The sequence below is a fragment of the Oryzias melastigma genome, linkage group LG18, assembly GCF_002922805.2.
Source record: "Oryzias melastigma strain HK-1 linkage group LG18, ASM292280v2, whole genome shotgun sequence".
Taxonomy (NCBI): domain Eukaryota; kingdom Metazoa; phylum Chordata; class Actinopteri; order Beloniformes; family Adrianichthyidae; genus Oryzias; species Oryzias melastigma.
This window is the reverse complement of record NC_050529.1, coordinates 7,697,038-7,717,825: the sequence shown is the minus strand read 5'-3', so window position 1 is coordinate 7,717,825 and position 20,788 is coordinate 7,697,038. Positions and strand designations below refer to the sequence as shown.

The 20,788-nt window shown below is 39.9% G+C and overlaps 1 long non-coding RNA gene across 1 annotated transcript in view; it reads right to left on the bottom strand.

The window, feature by feature from the left end:
* The window catches only part of LOC118600008, a 53,133-nt gene extending 32,830 nt beyond the window's left edge, over positions 1-20,303 (bottom strand). The window contains exons 1-2 of the long non-coding RNA XR_004949573.1: positions 20,179-20,303; positions 16,336-16,420 (exon numbers count right to left, since the gene is read on the bottom strand). This is a non-coding gene — a long non-coding RNA (uncharacterized LOC118600008). The remainder of the gene's footprint in view (positions 1-16,335; positions 16,421-20,178) is intronic.
* Positions 20,304-20,788: the final 485 nt, after the last annotated feature.

Below are 20,788 nucleotides of genomic sequence, written 5' to 3'. Positions count from 1 at the left end.
GAAAATATCGATTTAGAAAATATCGTGATATTTTATTTGCCGATACTTGTATCGATTAAAAAATTACTGCCAAGTCAATATTTAATAAGTTATTTTTTGTTTCCACTTAAATATTTTCTAAATTACCAAATTAAAAGCCGTATGAATTTACTTGGGTACATATCGTATCGCGATACGTATCATATCAACAGACTTGCGAAAAGTGAGTGAATTTGAACACAGCGATGCATTGTGGTCTATTTTCGCTAATGTAGTGAGCATCGATGCATGCTGGTTTTTCACAAAGAGTTCTGGGAAATTTTTAGTACACTGGATTTAGGAGTTGTAGATTTGGACAGAACCACAAAATGGCGAACGGACTATGTAGTGAGTAGTTAAGGAATTCAGACATAGCCATAAACTTCTAGTGAGAATTAAACAACTATTACTCAGTCCGAATAACCATTCTTGCTCTGAAACCCTTTTAGTATCTTCTTGCTAATATTTTTTTCGTGATTTTTATTCCTTTATCACAAGTTATTCAGGTCATAAACTGACCAATCAGATACGTGGTGCCCGCTAGCCCCCAACTCAAGCGTTTGATTCGCCCGAGCTCGCTTTCAGTGGAAGAGATGTGGACTTCGAATAAGCTCACTCATGACTAGTGACAGTAGTTGCCATAGAAACGTTGACTCAACTCGGACCAATCATTGTGGACTGGCTCCAAGATGGAGACGTCCATATCGCTTCAAAATGGCGCCTTAATTGGCTTCATTTTTCTGAAGCTAGAGCTAGAGGCAAGGCGCTTTTCCTGGGTGACATCACACCCGCTCAGTCCAGTTCTCTCATACAGTCAATGGCTGATTAACCCTAAAACACTGGAGCATTATCTCCAGTGTTTACATGCTTTCAACTACCGTAACTATTTAACTCTATACGGCATTAATGTAATTCTGGTGGATTCTGAAGCTGTGAAAGGAATTTTGTCGCAAATTTGTTTCAGAGAAAAACTCTCGTAAAATGTCGAAGAGTTTGGGAACATCAGATATTTAGGTGTCATTGGCGACATCTGTGTTTAAGCGTTAATTAGGAAAACAATGATTAAAAAACAATTGTTCGTCTGTTGAAGATCTGATTTTAGCACATTTCTTTTGTTGTATTCGTCCACCTTCACACAATCTCCAACACTGACTAACAGAGAAAATCGTCCATCAACTCGTTCCGCATGAAGAAACTTTGAACGAACACAGAGAGCTTGTAAATAACTCATCCAGCTAAATCAATAGAGAAAAGCTTCTGCCTCCACATTTAAACGCTAATGTTGTTTACATTGCAGAGCAAGAAAAAAACGTGTAGCTGGAAGGGAGAAACTTTAGCAAAATGACAGCAAATAAGACTGAAAAATGGCCTCTGTGTAGAAATATTCGACATTGATTGGAGTGGAAATCTGAGACGATGAATATTTGTTTGTGCCTGTGCCATCATCGTTTAAATCACAGAAATTAGACGTAGAAGAAGGATTTTAAATCTACCAGAGAATGATCTATTTGGACGGAGTTTGGAGGAGGACTCTAGCGAGCCGGCAGGGTTTTAAACCGAAGACTGACAGAAGCTACAAGAGCCCTCGGCTCGATCTAATCTGCTTTCATTTCCTTCTTTGCTTCCAGTTTTCCTCTTTTTAATTTCTTAGAGGTCAGATTGATTTCCTCCCTGGAAGCCATCAGATCTCGGTGAGATATGATCTCCCTCCAACATGAAAGTGTGACGGTGCGCATTACCTGCGCGGCTTACACTTCAAACAGCTGATACTCGGAGCGAGGCGACTGTCTCAATCCGCCTGACAAAACGATAAACAATCAGAGGGGTTCGGATGATGGACTGGTTCTAGAGGAGGCAGGGATGGAGGCACGCCACCGAGTTCAGACTAATCTAAGAAAAGTGTACACTAAAGCCGATCCATGCTGGGCTTTTTTAACAGAAATGCAATCCTATTGATTGAGCGTTGCGTGTAGCCCAGCGGCAGAGCACACACTCTTTCTCTTCAAGCCTCAGGACGGCCTTTAGATGCACCACAAGCTCTTTTCCTGGAAAGTGTTTCCAAAAGGTCTGATTTATGAACTAAACAGAGTTACATCAAAGCAAAGCAGAGGACGGACTTTTCTAGGGATTGCAGTAATGTGCTGGATTGATTGTTAAGGGTTACAACTGCAGCAGAATTGATCAAAACCCACAACTCTGAGGTACACTTTTAGTACAGACATTTTCTGACCATGAGGACCAGCGGATACGAGACCACATTCAGGGAAACGATGCTACGCTACCTAGCATGCCCACAGGAGGTGATTGGTCAGAGGGTTTGATGGGAAGTTTTTCTAGTGAACTGTTGTTTCTATTTGCAGAGAGAACATGACAGAACGTCTAGTCAAGGCCCGGGGGCCGGATCCGGCCCTCCAGATCATTTTATTTTATTGTTATTAATGGTCCGATGTTATCTTGAGCTTATTTTTAACTTGTATAATTTTGACAAAATATATTCCTATGGAGAGTAAAATATTGAAAGTTATTAAAGGTTTTAGTTGATTTATTCTGGAATAATATTCCTGCATTTTTAATTATTCATATTTATGTTAAAAAGTTACGGTTTTAATGTTTTAGAAATTGGCATTCTGTTAGCTTTTTGGACTCTTTTGGTATTCATTTTTTTTTGCTATTTTGGACCTTAGCTAACAATTCAGCTACAAGCTAACAGTTTTGGCTAATTTAGGCTTTTTTCATTTCTTTAGGATATTTTGAAGTTCAGTTATTTTTTTCAGCTACATTTTAGCTTTTTTGGCTAACCTGTGTTTTTTTTTTATTTTTTAGTTAATTTGGCATTTAGCTAATATTTTAGCTAGCTATCAGCTTCATCATTTTCAGCTATTAACTTTAGCGTTTTTAGCTATCAATTGTAGCATCTTTAGCAGCCAAATTCTGCCTACAGCATTCACACTAGCATTATCACAGGTAATGCTGTATATCTAGTTCATAATTATGTTAAAAAGTTACAGTTTAAAAAATGTATTTTTAGTTTGTTTATAAAATGTTTATCCTGTTCTGCCCACGACCTTATGTGTGCTTTAGATTTTGGCCCCCTGTGTGATTAAGTCTAAATTTATTGACTCTAAACATTGTTCAACTGTAACACGTAAAATACAAAACAACACACAATTCACAATTTTCACCAAAATTTGCACACACACATAGTTACCGGTTAAGAAAAAAAAAATTTTAGTCATAGTGAGCAACCCACCACCCAAAAAGATGATGAGATTACAGTCGGAAAAAACACAAAAAAATGAAAGGAGCCAAAATCTCTTATTTGGCTCTAAAATAAATATTTCAAATCCCCAATCAAAACTGAAGCACGTGTCGGGGATATCCAAAGGAAGTTTTAAAACTATAATAAGATGTGTCAGGATCTAGGGGCTTTTTGGCCCTCTTGGCTTGCCACTCTCCTGACTCCACAGATTGATCATTCAGTGCAGCAGACATTTCTCTCTGCTGGTTTTGACCCCTGTTCTGTTTTTGGACGTGGAATCAAGTCTGGGTTGGCTAAGTTTGGATTTCTGGCTTGGATTACACGTGCATGACCCTGGACTGGACTTGAACACTGATTCTCTGGTGCTTTTAATTCCCCACATTGATGTCTTCATTGTGCATCTCTATGCAAGAGGCTGTTTCTTGGAGGATACCCTGTGCTTTTGTTAGTTTTCTGTTCAAATGATTTTCACAAACTTTCACACACGCCACCAGGTTAAATCTACAACTACAACCAGTGTTGTCGATCCATGACCTCAGGGAGAGGCTGCTATCTTGAATTTTTAAAAAAAGAAAAAAAATCAACTTTAGTACCCTTTAAAAATGTATATTCCTTCAACGGATTTTAATCAATTGGTAAACTACCTAAGAAAAATTGTTGGTTTTAAAGTTCTGAATGGCGTTAATAAGTTAAGCTAGAAAAAATGTTGTTCCCGGTTGCTTGGAACATTGGGAACATTTAATATGCAAGTTGTTTGCTCAAGCTGAATGACATGATATGATGCATGATATGTACATATTAGGAATGTGGGTGTTTATTAAAAAAAAAAAAAAAATCCTCAGTTGCCAAGGAAATCCAAAAACCTACTTTTGCCAATTCCTCTAAAAATGACATAAACCTGTTCGTCACCCCCAGACAACCAAAAAATAAAATGGTTGCTACGGAGATAAAACCAACAGAGAGCCGCCATTTTGAATAAAGTGTATTTTTTTTTTTTTTTTATGAATTTGTCACGTGCAGCTCTGACCAGGCTGGGAGGGGTAGAAGGGGGGGAGTGAGGGGTGTGTATCAAATACTCAGCTAGTGAGGTCAAAAGGGGGTCGCTCCCGACTTTAACTTTTAACTGACTGAGCTTCAACTTCAAACTCAAAATTATAAGACATTGTGGTAAACGTTGCACATTTTTCCAGATGGTGTGCTTGAGACACGCCAACACGTCGCTCTTTGCAAAACACAATCATTTCCTGTTTTTGAATTGAGCTGTATTGAGCAGAGAGATTTAGCCACAGAAAGCGGCTGTATTCTTCATCAATGATCAGCAGCACCATTGTGTGAGTCCTCCAGTGAATGAGGCGCTCCCTATCAAGATTTCTGCGTTATTGTGGCGGCGCGTGATTGGAGGGAGGCAGTGAAACGCAGTAAATGCGACCGCAGACAAAGAGGTGATATTCAAAAATCCAGCTCATAACTGCTCAGATCTGGAAGAGGAGGAGAGAGAAAAGCGCACGGAGGAAAGGTTCGGACCTGGAAGCAGGCTCAGGAACCGCTGAGGGTTTTAGTCAAAATCTGAGGGATGATGGAAAACAAGAATTGCAAGAAATTGACTTTTGCTGCTCAATCACAATGTTTTGGTTTAAATCTGGGTCCCAACATTACTCTCTGTCACACATAAATAAGCAACCAACAGCTCCATTTCATAATCACAATGAAGAAAACTTGGATGAATGAAGGATAATGGAAGCAAAGACCTTGAAGGATGCCTCCCTCTGTAGTTCTTCATCATCCTAATAAAACTATCAACCTTGTGTTCTCCAAAATACCAAAGAAAACACATTTTATTTAACTGATTTAGTATTTTTCAAAGTTGTTTTTTAATTTTTTTTTAAGTAGGGAAGAGAAAACCAATGAGGGGGTCATTGGGAAGAATCGTCAACCAGAAGAAACAAAATCCTCCTCTGCCAAAAAGAGATGACGAAGATGCTCAAGTTGATGAGTTTTGGTGCCAGATTCCCACCGTAAAGGGGCTTCAGGGCCACATCTGTGGATCTTCTCAATGTATTTTGTCTTTTTATTACTATATTTGCATATTTATTTATTTTTGTTGTATTCCCCCTCTTTGTCTTCAGCAGTCTTCCACTGCTGGGTTTTGTTATTTTACTTTGGGGTTGAACTTTGGCAGTCTTAGTTTTTGGGCTTTGTTTATTTGTTTTCTTTAGGAAGTTTTGGTTAGGGGGAGCTGCTGACTCAGACAGTTGACATGGCTGAGTCTCCATGACTTACTCTATGTTTGGCCAAGGAGCCACCATGGAGAGATAAAAGAGTCGCAGACCCCTGGTCTGTATGTATCACTTGAATGGTGTGTGAAGGTCACAAACTCCTTTCCTTTCCTGTGTTTTCAAGCTACTCCTGCTGATTCGTTGATTGGAAAAAGTGACTGTAGCAAGTGTCTAATAAAGACAAAAACACCCCTAATTGTAAAGCACGGCGAGGGAAGGGTCATAGTTTGGGTTTGTTATTTGCAGCAAGTAAAAAGGCGACCTGTCGACTCTATGCAAGGAAATTCTATTAACAAGAAGAAATAATTACGAAGATGAATCTTTTCATCTAAAATCTCGGTCCGGATTGAAGTAGTTGCTTTCTGATGGAGTCCTAATGCGAACGTCATTTATATCTGACGAGAGTTTCATGTAAAACTCCTAAAGAAAAAGAATCAAAGAACCAAACAAACACTCAGAAATAGCATTTTCATTTTGTCCTCTTCACATATTCAAGAGGCAGGCCTAATTATTTTCCCCGAGTCCAGAAATCAAATTATTATTGTTCCCGGCGGTTCAGGCAGAGGAGTGGTCGAAGGAAGACAAGAGGGAAAACCAGGACGAGCATAAAGAGAGCCGGAGACAAGTAGCCAAGGTAAGACGGAGCGGCAAAAGGTTTGAAGGAGCACAACAACAGAGATGAAAGACGGGCAGAAAATTGAAAAAGACTGAAAAGAGACAAAAGGTGACCGAGGAGTGGAGGTAGAAATCAGTGGACAGGGAACAAAAGTACAAAAAGCCAAATAAGAAATGAAAAAAGACGGAGGGAAACAAAGAGGCGAGGAGGGGAAATCAGAAAAATGAGATGGGAGAAACATTCGCCGGCTGCTTTTCAGTCGGTCATAATCTCCCGGGTGTTGGACATGACTGAGACGGTGCAATTTTGCGGCGGTTATCATTATCATGGCGGCTATAATCATAATCAGGGTAATTCCTGTGGGGCGAGAGGGAAAGGCGGGCGCTAAAAAAGGTGATGGAGGAGTGGGAGATGTCGAATGAGGACATTACTCGGCGTTTCCATGGTGAAAAGCAGCAACAGTGGTACAGTCGGGGCGCCAGAATAAAAGACGGGGTGCAAACAATAGGGCCGTTAAAACCCAACATTAAAGCCCGGGCTAATTAAACGAAACAGGTGCAATTAGCCTTATTGGAGATCCTGCGTTGTCTGTGTGGGTTTGAATGGCTTTGAAAGACACAGGAGAGCAATAGAAGTGAAATCAAAGCCAGATATCATTAGTTTTGTCGAGCAGAAAAGCAGATCTTTAAAGTCACAGACAATCTCTGAGTAGTTTTTATTTGCAAAAAACTTTTCTTAAAATTTATCTTGAAGTGAAATAACATAAAAAGTGGAAAAAGGTGTCGCTTTTTCAGTGGAAAAAGTATGGCAGACGAGGACATATAAGGCAGTACTTGGGAACTTTCAAGGCCGCCGCTTTATGTGTAATGTTAATGGATGTGATGCTTAATGGCGCGAATGGAGATGATGGCCATCGTAAAAAAATAAAAACGGAAAAAATGGAGGAATCGGGCTAAATGAGAAAAAGTGGGAGATTTAAGTGAGGTGGACTGAGAGTCCTCTGAGGGCAGCAAAGGAGAGTCAGCAGATTCCTAATGAACTACAGAGGCTGAAATGTCCAGAGTCCTTGCTTCACATTTATGCTGTGCAGGTAAGTGCGATTCCAGGGTTTATTGTTTGTTAAATACAACATATAAGAAGTTTAACTACAATCCTGTTTGTTACACATCCTGTTCAGCTGTACTCACATGCATCCATGTGTATTCTGTAGGATTTTGGGTTGTCTGGGCCTGTGGAGGGTCATAGAAAGGAGTGGTCGCGTCTTAACTGGACTGCAGGTGTGACTTGGAATTCCCTTGAGGCCTGAACGGCCATCTCAAGGGACGTCATCAAAATGGCACTCTAAAAGTTGACATTGGTCAGTGGCAGTCCAGTGACAGCATTACAAAATAAGGTGGCATCTGGGTGGCCACAAGCTGGATCGCCGGCTGGCAGCAGCGTTGACTGGACGATGTATAAATGTCTCTTGACGGCGGCTGTCTATATCAAGGGCCACCACTGTTGTCCCGAAGCCCAGGGGGTCCCAGTTAGCAGTTATATTTGCGACAGTAGCACAAGGTACTAATCCTAGCTCTGTACTGACTGTGTGGTAAAGGGAAATTGTAAAGACTTATCATGTCAGGAGTGACCTTACCTTTAGAGAAAGGTAGGCGATCGCCTGAGGCCTCCAACACTCTGAGGGCCCCGAGTTGAACACTTGATACAAATGTCAAGAATACATTTTACACTCTTAAACTGTCATAAAAAACAACGGAAATAGCATAAGACTGATCATGTAAAAGTGTTTTGTCTTCCCCTGTCCCTCTGCAGGAATGGAATATTCCAGCCAACAGCAAGTCAAGAGACTCACAAGTTTATTTCTAACAGTTGGGGTGCACACAAGGAGTGCGCAGTTACCAAATGAACTCCATCTACCTATTGACTGACTTACCAACCCAACTACTGACTGACCTAATAACTAACCTACCTATCGACCAACATACTGACTGATATGACAACCGATCGACCCACATACCAACCGACTTACCTACTGACTGACCGATCGACCTGCCTACCTACAAACTGACGACCTACCTACTGACCAACCTATCGACTGACCCACTTATCAACCGACTTACCGAACCACCGACCGGCCTATTGATCTACTTACCAACCTACCTGCCTACCGACTGCCCTACTGGCCAACCAAATGAAGTACCAACCCACCGACTGACTGACCTACTTACCTACTGACCAACCTACCAACTGACCGAAACTACCTATCGACCGACTCACCAAACCATCTACCGACTGACTGACTAACCAACCGAGCAACATACCTACCGACCAATCAGTTCATTTCCAATAGATCACATTGGAAGAAGCAAAACAGTGCCCCCAACTGCCCATTTTCAGCACATTGTCAAGGTGGACGGAGAAATCAGTGGTCAACATTTCCATCTCACTTTATGCTTTCATTTTTGTGGTTCTGATGGCGACAGAAAATAACAGAGAGAATGTATATGAGTCTCTACAGTCCATACAATTTTTGTCAGTGGTTACCAGGCAACCGTGGACTATCACATGACATGAAGTTTGCACCATCATAAAACATTTTAAAGTTAGGCTCCTTTTCACCTTTGCTTACATAAAGCTCATCGTAGACTTATCTATAGATGTTATTCTTAAATTCTTACATTTTAGTTCTTATTTTTTTGCTGGAGTTGTTAACCTAAACACGCTTAAACGTGTGTTTGATAAAAACCTGGAAACACCGAATATTACCTTCGCAGGAGGCATTTAGGAATGTAGTTTTTACAAAATAAAAGCATGTAATTAGTAAACCACGAGGTAAGTAATGTAATTAAGCATTAATTATGAGGCGGAGACCGATGGGATTTTTGCATCTCCATAAACATCGGCGCTTGTTGATGAAAGTTGCTGACTGCATGCATGCGGTCAGGTGCAGGATAATAAAGGAGGTCTACAAAGCACAGCTGGTGCTTCCCTCCTGCTGGCACATTTGGCTCCCCACCACGACCTGCTGATCACAAGTTGTCTGGACAGTGATGGAGACCCAGGAAGGGTGAGAAACAGGGAGAAATGCAGTGTTTTTCATTATGTTGCCAGGCAACCACATGCACCTGCTGTTTAAACGTGGCCTCTGACTTTTTGTTTTTCCCTCAAGAGAAGCACACAATGAAAAAACAAGAAAGTGCAGGTCTTTTTTTTTTTCTAAATAAGAATTCAGAATAACCAGCTGCTGCTTTCATTACAAGACAATGAGAGGTGGAAACAACACTAATAACTATGTTTGTCCATCTTATAATGAACAAAAATTGATAATTGTACAAAACTGCTCTGGATAATGTTTCATGATTGGCTCAGATGTGGCTCTATTTATTTACAGTATTTACAAATTTGGGCTTGAAGACAAAAAAATACATTAAATTGTAAAAAACAAGTTTTGACTAAATGATGAGCACTTTTTTGTTAGGTTTTTTTTTTCACAATTTTAAGGTTTGTGAGTACCTTGTTTCTTGGTCAGATCAAATTTTTCTTGTTTGGTCAACAACATTCACTGTATGTGAGAACTGGACCCCTCCCCCTGGCAATCCAAACAGGAAGTACCCACTGGTTTCAAGAAACCAAAATCCAATATATCCATGTTTTGAGAAATAAAGTTATTACTCAGTCATTCTATTGGTCAGAATAACCATTCTTGCTCTGGTAACTTTTTTAACAATACTCATTTTTCCATGATATTTTTTTCTGTAGTTTCAATAAAAGTGGATTTAGCCTGCTGTTCCCTTGTCCAGAAAATTTGATACATGTAGTTTGGTTTAAAGTGGTAGACAAATGGACTTCCAACTAGCTCATAGCTGATTGGCAAGAGTGGTTCCCTAAGAAACGTCAACTCAGACCAACTTTGACAACCACTGCTTACTGACATCGTCTGGCTCCAACAAGTTGGAAAAAAATATGACTGAAGTGATTTCATTTGGTTTCTTTTGGTTCATTTGGACATCATATGCAGTCAGTGGTAGATACCAAAGTCCATATCTGACAAACGGAGCCAACTATCATAGGAAATCAATCCCTGAACAGACAGAATTCAAAAGTACACATTTTAAACTAGAAAAAAATCATTGAAATTCAAAAAGCATACATTTTTAAGTTGAAGAAAAACTGAAAATGAATGAAAAATATCTAAACATTAAACCATTACCAAATTAAAAGACAGATTTATTTGTCACAGCTGCCATTTCATTTTATTTTTCTTTGTTTTCTTATTCGCTTTCGGTCCTTAACTTCCAGTGCAAATTCAGACTTCACTTTTGAATTTAAGCATAATAAGGGGTGGAGCTTTGAGCCCATGGGCTACTGGGACATGGCGGACATTAGGAGACAGAGGCTTCTATGACGTAATTTCTGCTCCGGAACAGCGTCTGTTGTCGGAGCATTCTTGAACATGTTTTTAAGCAAATGATGTTCACACTGGACTGTTGCTGTCTGATACTAGTGAATGTCTGCCACCTAAAATGTGAAAAGTCTTAGTGTAAAATGTAAGGCTTCTTTTGTCACAGCTCTATTCCAAGATATGAAAGATTTCCAACCGTACACAAACCACAATTATAAATTTCTACTTCATAATTAATTTTGAAACAGTTGGCTCTTCCGACAATTAATAGAGACGCCATCCAGACTGGTTGTACTGGAACATAATTTTGTATGTCAGTGAAAGCTGTACATACGACAATAAATCAAGCTTGAATCCTGATTGGTCAAAGTTAAACCAGTTTTGCGTAGCTACTCATGAACGCAAAAGTTTTAAACGCGAAAACCCAAAATTGACCCATCTATGCGTCTAAATAGACTTTTCATTGTAAGTGGTCACCTGAACATCTCAGAGGGCAGTGTGAACATAGCTTGTGTTACTTGAGTTCACTGCCTTCTAAAGACAAATAAATAATAAATTCAAAAGACAAACATTTACATAATTTTTGGGCAAATTCAATTTTCTCCCCATTTCTTTGGATGGTTTATTAGCATAATCCAAGGGTATCCAAGACGACCAAAAGCTGTGTTTTTAACAATGACTTTTTCCATGACTAAGTGTTTTAAGTCCAAGTAGAGGTGTGTATCTGCTCTCATTAGTCACTTATCTCCAGCAGTACAGGAGGGAATTAAGATTAATATGAGCCAATTTAGAAAATGCTGACTTGATTAACATCCTCCATTTGTGCACTTTACAGTTGAGTGACCTAAAAATGTGTTAATTAACAACCAACCTCACTTCTGGAGACAAAAAAAATAAATAAAAAGAAATCCTCTTTTGTCTACAAAAACACATGAAAACAAAACTGTAAAACTCTATTTTTAAGTGATATTTATCGTAGTGTGTCATATCAGAGTCTCACATTGCATTTTTATTGATGTTGGAGGCATCAATCAAAAAAGGAGCTAATTATTTCCTTTTTTCGTCTTTTTTTTTGTAAAAGCCAGAATGTGTGACAAATTTGAAGAAACGCAAACAAAATGTTTGTGAAACAGCCGGAGAAGACGGTTTATATCCTCCCAGAGACAAAACAGGACTTGACAGGAGCAAGAGCAGAGGGGAGGCAGGTCGGGACTGATGGAGGCGAAATGATTCAATCCAGGTGAAATCATCAAATTGGGGAAGATAAGTGGAAAAAAATTGAGCTATTAAAAGAGGTGCGTGACTGGATGAAAAAAAAAAAAAAAGGAAGGAAGGGGGTGAAGCACTCAGAGGGAAGAACAGAAAGAGGAAGATGGCGACGATAGAGGGAAAGCAGGTGTAGGCTTCATGGAGGGCTCTTATCCCCAAATATAGACGAATCCGTGGCAGGAAGTGAGGCGGATGCGGAGAAGAGGGGAGCAGAAAGCTGCCAGACTTCTTCCTCGCAGGCGTTTCTTTTGAAAGTTTAGACGCTAATGGAGACAGATGTTGAAGGAGAGGGTGGAGAACGCTGCGTGGTCCGGGTTTGCGGTGACTGATGATGGCGCTGAAGGTGGAGGGCGAGGAGAGTCTCGGTCATATCTGGCTCTCTAATAGCCTTTCATTGGAGCTGTCCGGCGCTGATGTGACTCAGCTTTAATTGCAGCGCCTTGGAGCAGCACGCCATTTTCTCTCTAATTGTGGAGGAGCAGAGAAGGGGGTTGTTGGGATGGAGGCAGATGCTCCTCGCGTAAGGAAAAGTGTCACATGCATACCCAACACCAACACTCAATGACCTTTGCGGGGCTGCAGCTCACGCTGTGAGAGAGGACAGCTTGTCCGCGGTTATATTTAGCTTACAGGTGACATGTCTTTGCTGGCTGTGCACAGGTAATTAGCCTGTTTGAGCTCTTTTACAAGGAAGAAAAAAGGGAATCAACCTTGTGAAGATGGTACTATAACTCGAAAACCCAAAATGCAAAACTTAGAGATTTATATTGTCTTTGTATCTGTTACTGTCCTATAAAAGATCCAAATGTTTGAAAACACAAAGCTCAAGTATCATTTCTGATATATTTATACAACAGCTCTTGTCCGTTCATAAAGGAGTGTTTGTCCACAGTGGACTTGGGATGTACTGTATAGAGCAAAGCTGGAGGCCAACATGCTGTAAGAGAACCGCACCCACCAAAGGATGGATGAAAGCAACACATTCTCACTCCCAACTTATCATATTTGGACACATGGTTTTGGCCCACTCTGCATCACTTTATGACGTTTTGGGTGTCTCCAACTCATCACTTATTGATGTACTGCCTGTTCCCATTAAATGAGGGGTCCCCAACCTCCAGGCTACAAACCGGTACTGGTCCAAGGGCCACTTGGTACCGGCCAATAGACAGGGAAAATATGCATATGCTAAACAGGGGTCACTAACCCTTGAGATGCGGACCGGTGTGCTGGCTGTTCCCACGGGTCCCCAGCCCTTGGAATGCCGTACAGATAAACGCACCGGTACCGGTACCCTAACCCTGTATGGGTACCACATTTGTTACCACATCCCTATACTGGTACCAGATGTGGTAACAGACCAGACCAGTACCCTAAGCTAGTACCAGTCCCGCATTTATTACTGCATCCCTATACTGGTTTCTGACGTAGTAATGGACCAGACCAGTGCCCTAACCCAGTACTGGTTCCGCATTTGTTCCCGCATCCCTATATCGGTATCGGACGTGGTAATAGACCAGACTAGTACCCTAACCCAGTACCAGTTCCGGATATGTTTCAACAACCCTATACCGTTACCAGACGTGGTAACAGACAAGACCAGTACCCTAACCCAGTACCGGTCCTGCATTTGTTACCACGTCCCTATACTGGTATCGGACGTGGTAATGGACAAAACCGGTACCCTAACCCAGTACCGGTTCCGCATTTGATACCACGTCCCTATACCTGTATCAAATGTGTTAACGGACTAGACTAGTACCCTTACCCAGTATCAGTTCCGCATTTGTTACTGCATCCCTGTACCAGCATTGTGGAACTGGTATTTGGTTAGCGTACTGGTCTGGTTCAGTTTAGAATGGTCTGGGCAATTCAAGTGAGCATTTCCAATGAGTGCTGGACCATCGAGGTGCATGTGGGGTGTGGACCGATGACGTAGCTATGCATCATAATAGTGCAACTACACGAAAGAGAATGGGAGCAATGGGGGTCTTTTGTCAGATCCTTTTTTTCACATTTGGGTTTTGCTTGACCCTAACTGGTCAATTTTTGTAAGGGACCCACAACCAATGGGGGACCAAAAGTGGTTAGAATTGGTCCGATCAATGGGTCTATTTTATAATAGAATTACTCAAAATACCATATTGTTCTGGTCCAGTCTGGTCTGGACCGCACAGTGGAAACCAGTAGAGCCTTGGTCTGATAACCAGCCCATGAACGTGTCACCTTCTATAATTCTGTCTCTGTTGCTAGATAGTCATCTAATACAAAGTCAACGTTTTGTCAGTATATGTCACGAGAAAATCAAGTCTTAAGTCCAAGTTCTCTCTGGTTTAAGTCTTTTAAAGTAGGGAATTAATCTGAAGGATCTACCTAAGTATTTAAGAGCAGTTTTTACAGATTTTTGCTTTTGCCAAAAAATTTGAACCTAAAGTGTGAGAATCAAAAGTGCCGTAGAAATACTTCAGGATTGTTTGCAGGGGAAGTCGATGTAAATGGTACATCAAGGCTTCTTTACGTACCTATTTCTGTGAATTAAACATCTCTATGACATCAAATCCAAGAAAAGTCAAGCTTTAGTGAGTAAAACTGGCTGTGTAGTCGCTTCATATATTGGAAAGGACAGCCGTATTGAATACACCACCTGAGAATCAAACTGTACTGATCATTTCCTTCACAGGAACATCTGCAGATCCAGTTCTTTACATAACGTCGTGTGTTCTCAGCCACATTTTCCACCCAAATGTCAACAGTTTGCTCTGCAGTGGCTCGTTTGAATTATCCTCCCTGCCGCCACCGCCGCCTGTGTCTTGCCTCCTACCTGTACACTGTGTGCTCTGCACTTGGCACCGGCATATCAGACAGATGCAAGAGTGAATTTCAAGGTGATGAATTTGCTCTGCGCTCATCGGTTGTTTGACTGTGAGAAACAAAGGAGAGTGAAAGCGTCTGGCTAAAGGAAATTCAGGAGTCGGTAGTGGTGAGACTTCCTGTGAAACAGGAAACAAAAAGGATAACTGTTTAGCTCATTAAGAGTTCTGCAATGGAACTTTGACGATCAAACAAGTTTGTTAAAATTGGTCTTTTTAGGCTAAAAGTTCCACGCTGATCATCTTTTGACCTTCTTTAAAAGTGTTCTTATTGGTCTTTTCTTCGTGATTTTGCTCATTTAACCGTCTTTTAACCAGTGACGCTACACCCAGCACAATTGTTACATCACAAATACGCTCTTTTTCAAACAGCAATTCTGCAAACTGCTCCTAAATCATAAGGATTTGAACAAAGAAATAGAATTTTAAGCTTAATTTTCTGTATGTATGTCATCTATTATCAGAAAAAAATGCCACAAAAACATTTTAAAGACACCAACAACTCAATTTTCATCTAAGTGGGTCTTTAAAGATAAACCAATGGAAATAGAAAAACAAAGCGTCATCATTTAGTCAGTAATGATAACACAATACACCGTAAAACGATGTAAAACTCTTGTTAATAAAATGTCTCTTTGTAAGTAAATTTCTTCAAATAACCAAAATTATATTAAATGTCGCTCTTTTCCATGTGTTATTTCAAAGAATCCGTCTCTGCCTCCACCATGTGTACATACAGATCCTGCAGATATGCAGCACGCTGATAAAGTCATAAAAGAGTGCAGATAAGGCCGCTGACACGTCAGCCCGAGATGATAAAGACACTTTTATGTTAAAAACACTGTAAAGGATCCGGCGTCAGAAAGCCTTTTGGTGTTTTAAAGCGACACTTTTCACACCTTGTGGTCAAAAGTGTCACGGAGGGGCAAATTGTTAAAAAAAAAAAAGTGGGTAAGAAGTAAGAGATGAGACAGCAGAGATGAGAGGGGACGCATAAAAGCATGACAGAAAGACAGAAGAGATAAGAGATGAAGGGGAGAGACGGATGAAAAGATGAGGGGGCTGCACTGATGACATAACAGAAAGATGTAAAGTGGAATGAGAGAAGAGAGGAGGGAGACTAAAACGGGCAAAATTAGGTAAAAAAAATTGTAGTTTTTAGAAAAAAAAAAAAAGATTGTTAGAAAGAGAAAGTCTTTGTGGAGGGGGCTGCTAAAAATGCTAATATACACCGATAGGGGGGCAAAAGTGTGATGTGCATGATGTAAGCGGGCACAGGTGTCTGGCAAGTTGCACAAAGACTTAGGCGCACATGTGCACACATGACCTGAGGTCAGGTACAGAAGGCCAGACGGGGACTCTGCTGGCAGCACAGAAAGCAGCCCTTTGGCAGCTTATCTACAAAAGAAAATCAGGTTTTGTTTTTTTAATGTTCAAAGAGCTTGTGTGCCTGCCAAGAGAAACGGCAGTTATGCAAAATAAAGAAAAAAAGTCTATGATTGGGGAGTTTTTTCTTTCCTTTTCTGTGTTTAGTTGTAGCTTTTCAGCAGGATAAAAGTACATTTTGTGTAGCAATAAAGCAAGTTAAGGTTGCAAGTGGCGTTGTATGGCCTCCAAGCGCTACTCACCACCTTCCTTTGACCCGGTCTCTCTCGCTGAGCAGCTGTTTCACGCACCTTATTCCGCCCCTCTTCCCCAGTCATCTTGATAGAGCTGCAAGTGACAAATTTATGAGCCAAAAAATAAAAAAATCACTTTTTTCAAAATGGCTGCTTTGGTTTTGGTTTTATCTCTATAGCAACCATTATGTTTTTTGGTCATCTGGGCATGGCGAATATGTATATGTAGTTTTTATAAGAATTGGCAAAAGTAACTTTTCAAATTTCCTTAGCAACTGCTTTTTTTTTTTTTTGTCAACCACGCCCACATTCCTAATTTGTTCATAGCAACCATTTTATTTTTTGGTCACCTAGTGGTGACGAATACATCTATGTAGTTTTTGTAACAATTGGCTAAAGCAACTTTTTAAATTTCCTTAGCAATGGTGTATTTTGTTTTTTACCACACCCACATTCCTAATATGTTCATAGCAACCTTTTTAGTTTTTGGTCACCTGGGCGTGACGAACACATCTATGTAGTTTTTATAAGAATCAGCAAAAGTAACTTTTTAAATTTCCTTAGCAACGGGGGTTTTATGTTAACCAAGCCCACATTTCAACTATGTTCATAGCATGTGCTTTATAGTTTTATTCAGCTTGAGCCAGGGGTTCATGTATTACATTTTCACAATGCTCCAGTAAAAAAATATGCAGGGGAACGCCAATAAACACCGAAAAAAACTACAATTTCTTTTTCGAGCCGACCACCCAGCAGAACTGCCGCAGGGCCCCCCAGTGCCTGAGAGCAGGGAGGCATAGAAGCACAGATAGATAGATAGATAGATAGATAGATAGATAGATAGATAGATAGATAGATAGATAGATAGATAGATAGATAGATAGATAGATATCTTTATTTGTCATTGCCACAGGTACAATGAAATTAAAAAGTGCTTTCTGATCCGTGCCAAGTTCATGCTTAAAATCAACCCATGTAAAAATAATAAATAAAAAGACAAATTCATCAAAACAAGATATTCTAGTGGTGCAGAATATCTGGTGCAGGCTCCAGCTCAGCTAGAAGAATAGGGCTGTTCTTCCTCTCCCACCAGGCCCAGATGAGAAACCCACCACCACCTAAGAGTTCTGAGGACTCTCCTTCACCCTACCCTCAGGTATGAGCCAGGACTACCCCCAAGGAAGACCCGCCCTAAGTTCCAGGCAACCACCAGTCCACGATGCCCAAGAGACGTGGGGGTCCTAATCTACAATTTCTAATTTCAAGATTTTTTTCCAAGTAGCTTCCAAAATATGCTTGAGGAGTTAGGAGGCGACAGATCAAACTCCCTGAGAAGAGCTTAAATTTGTAATCGGTAAAAAGGTTGTTTTTTCTTTATTAATTCAAGATGGAATCCTCTCCCTGAGGTCAAAGGTCAACAAAATTTTGATAGCTGTTGTAGACTTAAGTTAGTGGCTTGCATGTCAAATTTCGTAAACTTTGCTTGAGTAAAAGTTTTCTTTTCCCATATTGTGCTTATATTGCCAAATTTGATACTTTGTCACAAAATGACTGCCAAGCCGTAAGTCCTGTGACCATCCAAAAGTAATTTCAAATGTTTCTTTGGATATCCACAACATTTTTTTGTTTACATTATTTTTGGGCCCCATTAGAGATTTAGTTCCTTTTTTTTGCCTGCTGTGATGTCATCACTTTTTTGGAAGCTGTCCTTCACTGTGTCAAATGTATTTTCGACAAATGGAAGTTTGGTGAGTTTTTGAGTATCTGGCGGAGTTTCTCTCCAAATTGTTGTAAGAGAGAAGAATTGCGAAAACAATCTGGTCCCTTTAGTCCAGGACACACAAATTGGGCAGAAACTGAGAATAAGCATATTTCAAAAATATGAAGTCCTTCGGCCAAAGTAAGAGGTGGACGTGTTTGATCACCTCTGCCTTCAGGAATTAAGAGAGATGAGAGCAGATGTTACGCTCCCGTTTCCAACTCTGAGCGTGGATAAAGTGCTACAGTATCGGAGAGCCTCTTCTGAGTCTGCGAGGCAAGCTAAGTTTGATTTAATACTCCCTCCATCATTTAATCATGCAAAACACAGAAACATGGTGGTGATTTGTTTAGCTGACAGTTTGTTCGATATCTAATGAGAGCCAGACTGTCAGCGAAATGCATCAGGCCACTTGAACGTTCCAGCTCCGCCTGCGTTTAAAGCCATTAATCCTGCTCTGCCTTTGTGCTCTCACCTCCTCAGATTTACAAAAGCGGGAGTGAACAGCATCTCATAAACTCCTTTTTAGGATTAAAACTGGGAGAAGCTGTGTTTGACTAAGAAATGTGAGTAGGAATAGACTCTGTTAGCCCGAAAAACACTTTGTACTTGTGTTTTATTGTACCTGCTAATGCCTTTTGTTACAAATTTTAGGATTGTAGACTACTTGGTGAGCCCGCATAGTAAAAATATTCATTGACATTTTTATCTATGGGCATGCTGCGGGATACAGGTCCTTGTGAACACAACACGTAATGATAAGGGTGAAGTAATTACCAATTTTTCCTTTTTTTTTTTTTAAACATTTTGATTTTATCGAAATTCTAAAAAATAATAAAAAAAACCCCACAATTTTGCAATTTCACTTATTCCATTAAATCCTAATCATGCGAATAAACACAATGATAAGTCATTCAAAAATATGAACAATATTTGGATTTACAGCAGATACATTCAAATTTCTGTCACGGCACTAGCACTCATCATCATCTATCATCTATCAAAGGAGACGTCGGCGTCTTATTCAGGCCATGGAACGGCTACGGATGAAGAGACTTTGGGGTTTTTACAGAGTAACTGTGGATCCAACAATTCCACACGACATCCTTAACTTTTGATGAGTTGTGTGATACTGTGGAACCTCTTGTGGTACCCCAAGCGTGGTATCCGATCGTTGGTCAAGTGACTCATTTTATTGGTAAAAAGTGTTTCCGTTGCAATTTTTACGAAATGTCAATTTTAAAATGCCTCAATAACTACTTCCTCCAAGTGCAAAAACGTTTTTTTTTTTTTAAATAAGTGCGAGATGCTTCGAAATTGATGTGTTTCCATTAGGCAAACATATTAGTGCAAATCCAATTTGCGTGATTTCATAGTCAATGGAAACGCAGCAATAGGCTCAAAGGAATTCAGGAAATTTAACAACCAGTTTGGTGGCATCCTACAGATTGAACTTGAAGGGTTTTCAGAGTCAGTCGTTTCTTGATCTTTCCAATACCGCTAGAACGTTTCTCTAAGTTTGCGTTTTTGTAACTGGCCCTTCTGTCAAATTTTAGAACCTTTTGTGGCCCAAAATTTACACCATACAACTAGCTTTACGCCATAAGTGGGTACTAACATTATAGAAAAGTATTGTAGCATCCCCGGTCAAAAAGATGGTCTCTCAAACTGATGGTTCACAACCCTTTTATTCAGCCTTGTGTGTGTGTACACACCGTAAGAGCTACAACGAAAAATATACAAATACATTTTATATCTCTTACAGTTGTATTCACCATTTCAACCCTTTTTGTTTTATTAATTACCTTCTAACCTTAAAACTTTACACCATTCATTTATTACTTGGAGAATTTTAACCTCTGATGCAAATCCAACAATGTAACTGTATTTTAACAAACGTATTTATCAATGAAATTATTTTCCTTTCTGTAAAATCATAAATAAATCCTAATATTATCAATCATTTTAAACCATGACTCAGCATTAGCTTGGCATTACAGTGCCACCTACTGGGCAAAATAAAATGTGCTGACAACGTTAAATTATGTGAAAACACAGAACTTAAAATCGCCAAAACTTAAAATGTTACAAACCTTGTTCCCTCATCAACCAGGTGCTATAGGATATGGTAAACTTTGGTTTTTTAAACCTTTAACTTGTTTTTAACCGTTTTGGCAGACACGAAGCACATGCAGCCTTCACGTTGGCTTCGCTGACGACTTCCGGTTAGCGCGTCTTTACGTTCCTTCAAAATAAAAGCCACAACCACGTCATACAAAAGAAGGGGGGGAATTACAAAATAAAACAGTGATGGGCTGAATCTGGAGGTCATTTACAAGTATTAACAAGGATACTGAATCAATAAACATTATCGATAGGAGGGAAAAAATCCTCATGATACAATCCCTTTTAAAATAGATCAAACGATGATTGGATTGACTTTAAAATTCCAGGGACTAAATTGTCAGATTAATCAGAAAATATCTTAAACTACTTACTTTGTTAGATCAACTCAGGACTATAAAAGCTTTGACCAGGTTTCCATCGAAATGCCACAATCAGTTCATCAAACTTTCATATACAAAAATATCTCTAAATTAGTCAAACTACCCACACAGATTTGGTTTAAAAAAAGTTAAAACGCAGAGGTTGTAAACCAGAAACATAACAAAACTGGAAGAAATCCCTCAGTGAATAGTGGGT